The sequence below is a fragment of the Spinacia oleracea genome, chromosome 1 (genome assembly GCF_020520425.1).
Source record: "Spinacia oleracea cultivar Varoflay chromosome 1, BTI_SOV_V1, whole genome shotgun sequence".
NCBI lineage: Eukaryota > Viridiplantae > Streptophyta > Magnoliopsida > Caryophyllales > Amaranthaceae > Spinacia > Spinacia oleracea.
In genome coordinates, this window is record NC_079487.1 from 57,606,341 (window position 1) to 57,618,007 (window position 11,667).

The 11,667-nt window shown below is 33.5% G+C and overlaps 1 long non-coding RNA gene across 5 annotated transcripts; it reads left to right on the top strand.

Moving 5' to 3' along the window:
• The first annotated feature begins 7,032 nt into the window (after nt 1–7,032).
• LOC110777636 (uncharacterized) lies at nt 7,033–11,259 on the top strand. Of its 5 annotated transcripts, XR_002530518.2 has the most exons (6): nt 7,033–7,166; nt 7,279–7,397; nt 8,143–8,921; nt 9,018–9,285; nt 9,584–9,677; nt 10,907–11,259. It is a non-coding gene; the product is annotated as an uncharacterized lncRNA (long non-coding RNA). The 5 variants fall into 5 exon arrangements; XR_008930939.1 differs by having other exon boundaries at nt 8,143–9,296; XR_002530516.2 differs by lacking the exon at nt 7,033–7,166 and having other exon boundaries at nt 7,175–7,397; nt 9,018–9,296.
• The last annotated feature ends 408 nt before the right edge of the window (nt 11,260–11,667 follow it).

Here is an 11,667-nt window from a genome sequence, read left to right on the forward strand (position 1 = left end):
CTGTGCTGATTGCAAGTAGCAGGGGTTGCGCCCAGCGCTACTGCTGACACCCAGAACTTGAGCGCAGCAGTGAAAGAATGCTCATGAGATGCTCGTATGCTCGAATTGAAATATGAACTCCCTAGTGGAGTCGCCAGATTGTAGGGGGCTTTTTTTGTATTTTTTCCCATAGATCCCTCTTTGATTTTTGGAATTTTGAATTTCTAAAGAGTCGCCACCAAACATGTTTAAGGGTCTAGTTTGGAAAGACCTTAGTTAACTCTTGTTGGATAAGGCATTGAATCTTGAAACCGGACAGGTGAGAACCGGGTACGGGAACAAACCGCTTATTTTGGAAAACTTGAAAAGTACGTTCAAACACAAGACAAGGATCGTTTTCGTGAAATCCTAATCATGGCACTAGGCGGGTTGAATCATGCATTTAGAACATTGTATTTGCTACTTGTACGTGGTCACTTTGCTTTAAATTTAATTAAAGGAACCTAAGGCAGGTTTTTCCAAAAATTATCTTTGTTAAGTGTTACGTAACCTTTGTATATTGTTGTATTTAGCACGTGGGGTGATGAAAATCAATAAACATGTCACTACTAGAAAAATCGAATACAGGGGCAAGTCATAATTGCCTCTAAAAATGGGGATTTAGCCTCTAATGGATTTTTTAAGCAAAAAAATGGATGCCTCTAATAAGTCTGTCGCTAATTAGTGGTTGCCTCTAAAGTCCCCTTTTTGAGGCAACACAATGTGTTGCTTCTAAAAGCCCATAAATTAAGAGGCAACCAATTTATCCTTGCCTCAAAATATAATTAGAGGCAACCCCATATTATTGCCTCAAAATATAATTAGAGGCATCCATACTTGCCTCAAAATATAAATGAAGGCAACCATATATCTTTGCCTCAAAATATAATTAGAGGCAACCACATATTATTGCCTCGAAATATAATTAGAGGCATCCGTTTATTCTTGTCCCAAAATATAATTAGAGGCTAACATATATTCTTGCATCAAAATATATTTAGAGGCAATATTAAAAGTTGATTCTAAAGACACTATATTTAGGGGCAGCCATATAATTTTGCCTCAAAATATAATTCGAGGCAAAATAAAAAGCCGGGGGCAACCATATGATTTTACCTCGAAATATAATTAGAGGCAGTATAAACGGTTGTTTCTAAAACGACGTATATTTAGGGGCAACCATTTAATTACGAATATATAATTAGAGGCAATATCTTATTTTAAAAATAATGATATTTAGTTGTCATTTGATATCATCATGAAAAATGTTTAAAGGGACCGAAAATTGCTAGCGTATTTACATTTGCAACCACGATCACCTATAAGAAATAACCATGATAAGATAACAAAAGTAAAATTTCATAAGAATCGAAAATTTATCAACTACAACTCTACAAGTAATATAAATGAGAAACAATTGTTGTTCAATCTGAACCAAAATAACACTTTAGGGCTTGCAACAACCCGCAAGCCCAAAACTAACAAAAACCGCAAAAATAACAAGTCTTGGAAGATGCCTGATTGGTATATTCGGATATTTCTATAACTGCTGATAGCTTTCGTGCATGGTTAAATTTCACTAGATTGGTGCATAAACAAAAATTTCACAAGCAGAACAACAGTATGACAGCAACAAGACAGCGGGAGGACAGGAGGACAGCAGGATAGGACATCATCATAGCGGCAAGACAGCAGCAGGGTACCGGCGAGACAGCAGCAGCGTAGCAGCGAGACAGCACATATTCAGAGTGTAACACAATATAGCAGCAACTCTTATCCTGAAGGTCATATAGAGAGTACTATTTAAACAAGCGATTTCAAAAAATAGGGTGAGAAGCAATACAGCAGCAATACAGAAGGGCAACAGAAACTTTTTTCAAATGATGTCACCTAAACTGAGCAACATAGATCCCTTGCCCGTGCACCAGAAACTTTTTCAGACATAATGGAAGCATGTACAGTGGCCAGCCAACCAACCGGAATTAGCATAATCTATCCCATCATATCAAGAGATATTATTGCAGAAATCTGACTCCAGATTCAAGATTAAAACCATAATAAGAGTACTCACTTTTCACAAGCTTTAAATACCCAAGTATTCTTGCATTATTAAAAGTGTCATACTTTAAGTTCACTGTACCAGAGTAATCAAAATTGAAAAGATATAGAATTACAACAACGTACTAGTGTAAGATTTAAGATGTATTCTCCGACATGATAAAAAGAACCTTTATGAATATCGAGTCTATCGACAGTCTCATTTAAGAAACAGAAAGGTTCAAATTCAAAATTATGCAGCAACTAACAACAGAGAATCTGCTACACGCCAGGGATTTAGAACACAAGATGTGATACATAATACTACCAAATCACAATATTAAATGCACAAGTATACTTGAAAGACAAAGATCCTACAGAATCTCCACAAATTAGTTTCCATCACCTACAGGAATGGAAAGAATTATGTTCACCTCACTTTATACAAAACAGTTGCCAAAAGACAAGATAGCAAGCAGTCGTGCAACTAAGCATGAAGAGATCACAAAGAAACTAGCAGATCCTTTAACCTACTTCTTACAGTGACACAAGGAATCGTACACAAGTCTTCCATGAAACGTGTCTTTTATGCCTGTAAGAAAATTGCAACAAAATCCATAAAGTACAAGTACATGGTCAAGTATTATATTCAAACAACACCAAAAGGGACGATCTTTACATAGTTTTAAGGTTTAACCTTAAAGTCCCTCAAAATGGATGTACCTCCTGACATTGTAAATATAAAAGGATCCATGATACATTTCCTCACTCTAATCCCGAAGACAACAAGAAGCAGAAATGATAAAGTTCAAAGCATAAAAAAGTTACAAACCAAAAATAAGCAGAGATGGATATTTGTGGAGAATGACACTACGCCAATTATTAAAGCAAGTCTATGCAATCAAACAAAATTAGCTTACTTAAATGCTGCTCTGGAGGCGAAGGATCCAATCTCAATGAATATGAGATATGCAACAATACACTTGGCGACATTGAAAAGTATGGAAATTGATCAATTAGTCTACAACTTATTCAAATGGAAATTTAATTCAAACTATGCACCAAAGTTAATCAAAACACAATAAAAATCTTCATGCTATTAAAGTAAATTGTTTACTCTGTTGGATATTGTTGAACTACCCGAGTGGATTATGATTGAAATTATAATTTTAAAATTTATTTGATTAATAAAATGAATTTGGAAAACTCAATCGTATTTCCATTTAAAAACCCTTCCTTGTATAAGGACACATTAATTTGAATTACTCAATTATATTATCAAAATCGGCTTAATTCGATAATCAAAAACATTAATTCAATAATCAAAAACATTTCAATGTAATCAAAATATTAAATCAATGACGATTTACTTCCATAATCTATTATAATATGCTTCGGCTAAACTAATAGATAAAGAAGAGTTGGGCTAAAGTTATAACCTTAAGAGAAAACCGAGAGGCAGAGAAACATCAACACAGGAGTCCAACAACTAGAACCGACAACAATAATAACCACATCAGCCGCAACAATAACAATGAACGACAACAACAACTGCAACAGCAGCAGTGATTGCTTCGACGAGGAGGAGAATAAGAAGCGGATATGTGATTGTGGAGGCATCGAAACATCAATCAACAACCAAGGCAGCATCACCTGCAATAGGAAAACGCCGGCGGTGGAGGATGACACACCATCAATAGAGGAGAGAGAAAATCGACTGAGTTAGGGTTTGTAAATTAGGTTTTTTTTTCAATTCAACAAATCAATGAACATGATTAAAGAGATTACCTAATTCAATGGTGGGTTGTTGAAGACGACAATTCGAGACCACCATCGTCGGCGGTACTTGGAACCAGAACGAGAGAAAGAAAGCGAAGCAACACCAACAACAATAGCGCAACAAGAACCGAATCAGCGGCGACCAGCCAGAAGGGGAGGCGAGGAAGCAGCCGTTCCGGCGCGGCAACACGGAGGAGAGAGAAATTGAATTAGAGGGGAAGGGAGGTGTGAATCGGGGAGATAGATGGAGGAGTGAGAGGAGAGGTCTCCCCAAATAAATTTCTGGAAGAACAAAAAAATCTTTTGTTTTTTTTTGAAAGGGGTACACGAAATGAATTTCTGAAAATGGTTTAGAAAGGTTGTTGTAATTTATATACTTGGAGTAAAGAAATCGATTAATTTAGAGAATGTTTATTTAAACAAAATATACTTATAAGTATAAAAATATTTTCTCATAATTTTATTTTAAAAAAATATTAAATTCTTAGATAATTCTTGGATTTAAATAATTATTTTAGGGTAACAAAATCTATAATCATTAAACAAAATTTTCAAAAATTTATCTAAGATAAAACTCGAGATTTAAATTTCGAAAACTATCTTAATACTTAAGAGTTAATAATAAAATATTCAAATTCACTCACTAGTTTTTAAAACTTTTCGAAACTATAATCTCAAATTTGTTTAGAAAGAAAATTTTAAGAGAAAAATTAAGACCATATTTAGACTTAATTATCAAGTTAAAAGCTGCACAAAATGTGGAATATTGCACAATACCACCCTTCGAACAACGTAAAACCTTAAGTCATCTAAATAAACTTAGGGCATGTTCGGCATCATTTTTTGTTTTTTGTTTTTTGTTTTTATGGTTTAATTTTTTATTTTATTAAAACTGATTAAAAACTACATCAGCCCCTTAACAAAAAATTAGAAAATAAAAGCAATTCCTATTCAATTCCTTCGTTTAAAAAAAATTAATTCATTCATTTTCTTCTTCCTCTTTTGCTTTGCTATATTTATCATTTTTGAGTGTTGATCATCAATCCATCATCCATTCATCATCGTCATCTTCGGCACCATTCAGTCATCATGAGCATCATCCCAGTAAATTAAGGACATAAACATCATTTTAAATAGAAAAAAAACTAATTACCAAACTGACTCATCCTTTCCTCGCCTTAACTGCTTAACCATCTCCGACCGCCCACCCAAACACTCCTCCTCCTCCTCCTAACCACCTTCGGACCATCAAAGATCCTTGAAAGATAATTGTTGAAGAATTACAACATCTGCATTCACTCATCCTTCTCATCTCTCTTTGTCTACCAATTTCCTCTTCCATAGCTAGCGGCGGCGATGGTGGTTGGGATATTGGGGCCCACAAAGGTCGAAGGTGTTGCACGCAGGAAACAGGAAGCACTAGATCGAACGATAAGAAGGGTTTTGCCTTTTGCCGACGTATGGAACGATATTTCGGATTTATAAAACGTAAAATCTAAAACCACATTTTGTGGTTTGCCTATTTGCGTTTTAGTTTTCATAAAAACAATACGAGAGTTGGTTTTTTCAACAACTCAACCGAACTGGTTTTGATTTTTTCCTGTTTAAAAAAACAAAAAAAAAAAAAAAAAATTGCATCAATGCCGAACACACCCTTAGTTACTAGTTAATAGTTAATTATAAGCAATTTAAATATAAGTAGAACTTATAAATGTAAGTATGAAAAGAGTTCAATATTATAAGCTAATAACTTTATAAGCTATATATACAACTCTTATGCATGCAACACGATCTAGGAAGCTTTATTTTCAGAAATAATTTGCACGATAACTCTTATATTAGAGCATAACTTGTGACACGGGAGAAGGTTTGTAGTAATGAGTTCAGTAATAAATTCAAACAAAGTTAAAATAAGGCTCTACCAGGTCAATAAGTTTCAATAAATCTCAACCAGGTCAACAAGTTTACTCTAACTCTATAGTTTACTCTTTTGCAAGCATGTATGAATAGGCCCAAACTCCATTCAGATCAATCAAGTATTCAACTTTTGTAGTAAATAGCTTTAATGTACCACTTATAACGACAAATCTATCTGTTAGTCGCAATTACCAAGATGTTGCTCTATTATTAATTTGACAACCGTTGTTATACATTCCAAAAAAAAGATAAAATTAAAATAAAATAAACTTGTCTTATTGCTAAAAGAGGACGCGGGATTATAGCACGGTCGTTGAACCATAATTTTTTTTAAAGCATTACTGAAAAGTTAAACCAAGTCAACATTAGTCTAAAATAGTTTTGCACAAACTGATAACACCACGTGCTACATGTAACCCCTCTTCAGATCAATCAAGTATTAAAGTTTCATCAGTTTCTTTCAATTATAATAATAACAAGCCCATATTCAAGGCTATAAACTAAAATTGCGTATCGTTTTAAATTAAATTTCAGTGGAAAATTTCAAGTTTAATCAACTTAGATCAATCAAGTATTCAAGTTTAATTAGTTCCAATAAATTAAGGTTTTGGGTTAGGGTTTTGGGTTTTAGGTTTTGGCGTAACTTGTTTTTCATTTTTTTCAATTATAATAATAACAAGCCCATATTGCTATAAACTAAATCTCATATTGCTTTAAATTAAAATTTAAATAAGAAATTTCTCTCTAATACAATAAGGAATTGTTTGGCCCAACTCTAAAAATTAAGCAACTTCTATTATTAATATTTCTAAGAAGTATAAACAATTTTACTTTGTTTGGCCAATTATTTATTAATAAATTTCATATTTATAGTCAACTATTTATTCATTTGATTGGTTTATAATGAAGAAAAGTACAAAAAAAATTTTTATAAAATAACCTACTCATTCTTTTTACAAAAACATATCGAAGTAGGTCATTTAGCTCAATCAATTCAGATAATTTTCAATAAGGTATATAATTTCACTCTTTTGTCGGCGACAAGACTTATCAAATAAGATTCATTTGTTCAAACAAGTTATGTTTCATTTTTCGGTTAAATAAAATGCAACATAATACTCTTTATACCATAATTTAAATAATTCAAAAGACCGAACTCCCAATTCAGTCCAAAATGATTTCGATTTCAAACTCGAACACTCGCTTATTTAGCTCACCGCTAATTATAAGCACTTATCTTATTTGAAGTTAATTTTTTAATTCCTTTCCAAATAAAAAAAAGTTAATTTTTAAAACCAAAAAATGACAGCTAATGAGCTAAAGCAGAATTAAATCTGCAAATCACGCGTTTTCTCAAACCTCCCTTCCCCTCCTTCACGAAAATATTTGATTTAAGCGCCAGTGACAATTGAGAGGTGAGAGACTGAAAATTTCATTTGCGCCTAAAATCTTTGGGATCTTTTCATTTGCTGGGTAAGTGATTTTGGTTGTTGACTGACTTGTCTTTTCCCATTTTCTCTATCTTAGGGTTTCGAAGCAGCCATTCATGGAGGATTACTCTGTCTCTTTCAAGCGCTTAATTAGTATGGTGACTGACTACTCTCGACCTGTCACTTTCTTTCTCTCCGATCCCCTTCAAATCTCAGGTAATTTTCTGTTCTAATTATTCTTAATTCTTGCTTCTATTTTCCGCATTTTGGTTTTTTAATTGATATGTTTGATTTATGAATTTGGTTGTTGCTTGTTTATCAATCGGATTGAATTGTTGGTTACTTCAACCGGATTGAATTGTTGGTTGTTTCTTGCGATGAGTGAGTATTTGTTTAGAGTTAAATGTAACAATCAAAGAGAAGCCTCTTTGAGTCTCTTGCCTAAAGGCTGAGTTGATGGTTATTATGTGTGGCCTTTAACTCTTATAATTGATGAGGATGCATGCATTATTCAGGCCTACTTGTTCAGAATTTGATTTTCCTAGTACGTACTTTAAGAAGATAAAGGTACAGAACATCTAGGTGTCTGTTTGATCTATTTTGACTTGTTGATAAAATAGTTGTTGGGTGATTCATATTTCCTTTTCTTCTAATTATTTCCAGGATTTCCAATAACATATTAGTCACTTCCTATAACATGCTCATCTTAGTGAGCTACAAGGTATTGTAGCTTGAAAATCTAATGTGGCAAGCCAAGATACAATAACTTGTAGCTCATTGTTGGACTTGCTTTAAGTAGGAAAATATATTGCCAATTTTCCGCATTGCCAAGGATCTTTACTGTTTTTCCCTTTAATCTTGACTGATTAAAGCTGTGTTCAAAGGAACTTTTGCATTGATAGGGAAGCAGTGATTATGACAACATGATTTCTCATAGTGACGCTCCTATTTGATTTTTCAGGAAAGTTATGAGAGAGGCTGCTTCTGCAGGCAGAGATGCAGAGCGAGTGACACTTAGACTAGAAATCGAAGTTGAGGTAATAAAACCTTTCATTACTTGACATTGTTCATGTTTTGAGGCCAGCATGAAAAGTGAGAAAAAGGGTTCGGGGGGTATTGCTTTGTTTATGATGATTTTGCACTTACCCCTTTCTGCTCATTCCCTCGAAACATAATGTTTTAATAGAAATCTGCACCATTAAATATTTGCCTCGATCTTCTTAAGCAAGACCTATGTGGTTTGTAAAAGGGTTAATATGTTAAGACTATCTAGTTATAGTTACATATCAAGACCAGTGGGGCTTTCGTGCTTCCTAATTCTGAGATTTGATGCTTTGATATACATGTTGACCTGACTTCCTAGCTATATTCAAAATTGATGCTTTGATTTATATGCTAACGAAATAATTTTTCGTTATTGTTTTCCTTGATATTTATGAAGGCAAACAATATCGATGCCAAGAAGCATCTTGGAAGAAATTAGACAACATGAGCTTATATAACAGTGAAGCGAATCCTCAAACATCAAACCATATCTTACTGAATAATCTGAGGGAATCAAGTATCCTGTGGAATCCATCTAAAAACTGTTGTAGACTCTTATGTTTGTTCTGATTCCCAACAATATATTTGAGTGTTAGTAATTAGATTAATCCAGAATAAAAATGCATGGAGAAATTGATTCTTAGGAAGGCTTTTGATGATGAGAATCAGGCAAGCAGCCTTACTTAATTGCCAAAGGTAACCAATTCATTCAACTCTGTAAACTGTTAAAAAGAGTAGTTTATGTTAGCATCTGTAACCTGAGGCCTTTCTGCTTCAACACATTTTTTACAGGCAGAAGGAGTAATTCAGTTATGGTGTAGGATGCAGTTGAATTTACAGACTCAAAGCGCATGCTGAACAACAAGCAACTTCTTTAGAACACCAAAACACATACTCCATAATCATTTTTTTTAATGTAATCTACACAACAATGTCAAATGATTGGCGCTTAAATTTAATTTCGGAATTGGTTCTTGCATGTGACATATAAGATGATGCAGCAAGCGGAGCATATCTTCTCACATAACTCTCCAAAGACAATGCTTTCATATCTTTGACGGTTGGTAATTGGTACTGGTTCTTTTACCATTCATTCCGTTAATTCGTTTGTTGTCGGGATTGAGTTGTCGTGTTACTGGTTGTAATTACAATATCAATGTACGAGAGTTTTAATTTTAATTCCGGAGGAACGGAGGAAGGGAGTTGAATATTGAGTTTTCATGTTACTAGTTCAAATTGCGTTAAGAGTTTTAATTCAGGACGGAAACAAGAACATGATCATGACTTGTTGTAATGTGTGGTTATTATTATTGATTAGAGGTAATTCATACTCTGAAACTCTCCCTCGTTTTGTGCAGTAAAGGGCCAGATAATTTTCTTTGGTGGGTTTCAAGTTGAGGCTATAAGCCTATGATCGAAGATGCTACTGCTGGGAGTTCAGAACTATGTGATGTATGTATAAAAGTCGTCTTATATTGATCTTAATTTTCTGTTTGGACTACGTTATTAAGTGCTTCATTATTTTTATTCACTCTTACAAGTAACCCTGCAGTACCCTTGACTTTTAAAAGAATCATGGTGGTATTTTTGGGATTGATATAGAGTGAACTGAAATTCTACAACTTTGTTTAGAAAATATATACATTATATACTTCGTATTTAAACTGGACCATGAAGTACGTTTCAGTTTGAAAAATACAAAGTAGGCCTCAATGTTTATGGGTGGATATGAAATGTTAAAACCCTCAACATGTTGGGATTATGTTTAGCTTAAACTAAACAACATTACATGTACTTTTGCTTCTTTAATTTGAAAATTATGTCCTTAACTTTTTTCTTGTTTTATCCCTGATTGTTTTCTTTTGCTAGACTTTTGAAACAAAGAGATACTTGCATTATTATTATATATCAGAGATACTAGAATCTAGGGTGCCATATTCTTATGTCAGTTAAGATCGAGCCTAGGATGTGTCATTGATCCTTCTCTTATTAACACGAGTGTTGCAATTGCTAATGCTCATGACTTATGAGTTCCAAGGGATTCCTCTCCCCTATAAAACAGAGAGTCGGGATGAGAACAAAACTGATATTGGGAGGGGAATGTTATTAATCATTGTTTTGTGAATGAAAAAGTTCCGCTACTGGTTTTTTGGGGATAGTGTAACAATTTCTACTCTTCCTGTGCATTTGCATCTTCTCAGAACTTTCTATAAAATACGATGATGTAGACTATTGTTTTTTAATCCAGGTTTTGGGTTACATTCACAAATCACAACTGGTTGCAAGTTTGCAACATACAATGTTAATGATTAGGAAAGGCTCTTAAAGAGTAATAAATAAGATTAACAATATAGTGAAGTCAAAGGAACAAACAGAACAGCTAGATGTTATTTGTTGTTTAGAACTAACCCTGTCAAACCATTCTTTTTGGCCAGCTTAACATGCAGTTAGATACACAGTCAGGTTTAAGCCCAATATTTGTTATCTCCTCGTCATTCCTAGTTGCACGACTGATTGCTATCTCGTCTTTTGGCAATTGGTTCTGTTATAAAGTTAGTCAGTCAAACATATTTTATTCCACATGGAGCTGATAGCAAATCATTTGAATTTGAACGTTTTAGACTTTTAGTTGACGTTTTTAGGCTTGGAACATGAACCTTATGTTTCCTTTTTATTCTCAGGAGTTCTCAATTGGTCAGAATTGGTAACATAGTTGACAACTTTGAAGTGAAATTTACCAGCCTTGCAGGATCCAAGTTACAGGGCTTTTTGTGCAATCAATTTGGCTGGTGTTCACCGTGCAATCATCATAGCGAGGAATTTCAGTCTTCTGATTGGATTATGTGTGTTTACGGAGGAGGAATAACACATAACATAATCATAACCTAAAGGAGAGGAACTTATACTGATATTTGAAGATTATTTAGAACTTAAACATACAGATTATCTTTTATGATGAATGGATGTGATTTTATGGTTTCATCTAAATGATGTAAATGTTTTTTTCCAGGAATGAAATTACCTTTTGTTTTCATTGATTATTTTTATTTTTATAATATTATATAATAATACTGACATTGTAAAATTTCGGCTATTAAGGTTGTTGTATGCCTCTAAAAACTAACAATGAACATGACGACGAAAATTTTCCGTCGTTAAAAACCCTTAACGATAATCGTTGTATGCCTCTAGACATTTTTTCTAGTAGTGATGGTAATATATATTTTACTATTGCTAAAACAACTTTTAGGGCACTCTAAATTTCAAATAATTGTTGAAAAGACTTTTAGAGCTACCTAAACTTCACTAATGCAAAAAATTAACATTCTGGGGCAATCTAAATTTCTATATTATAAAACAATCTTTTAGAAGAAAATCTAATATTACTAATGCTAACAATGAACTTTTAGGGGTAACATCAATTTTAGTAATGCTAAAATGA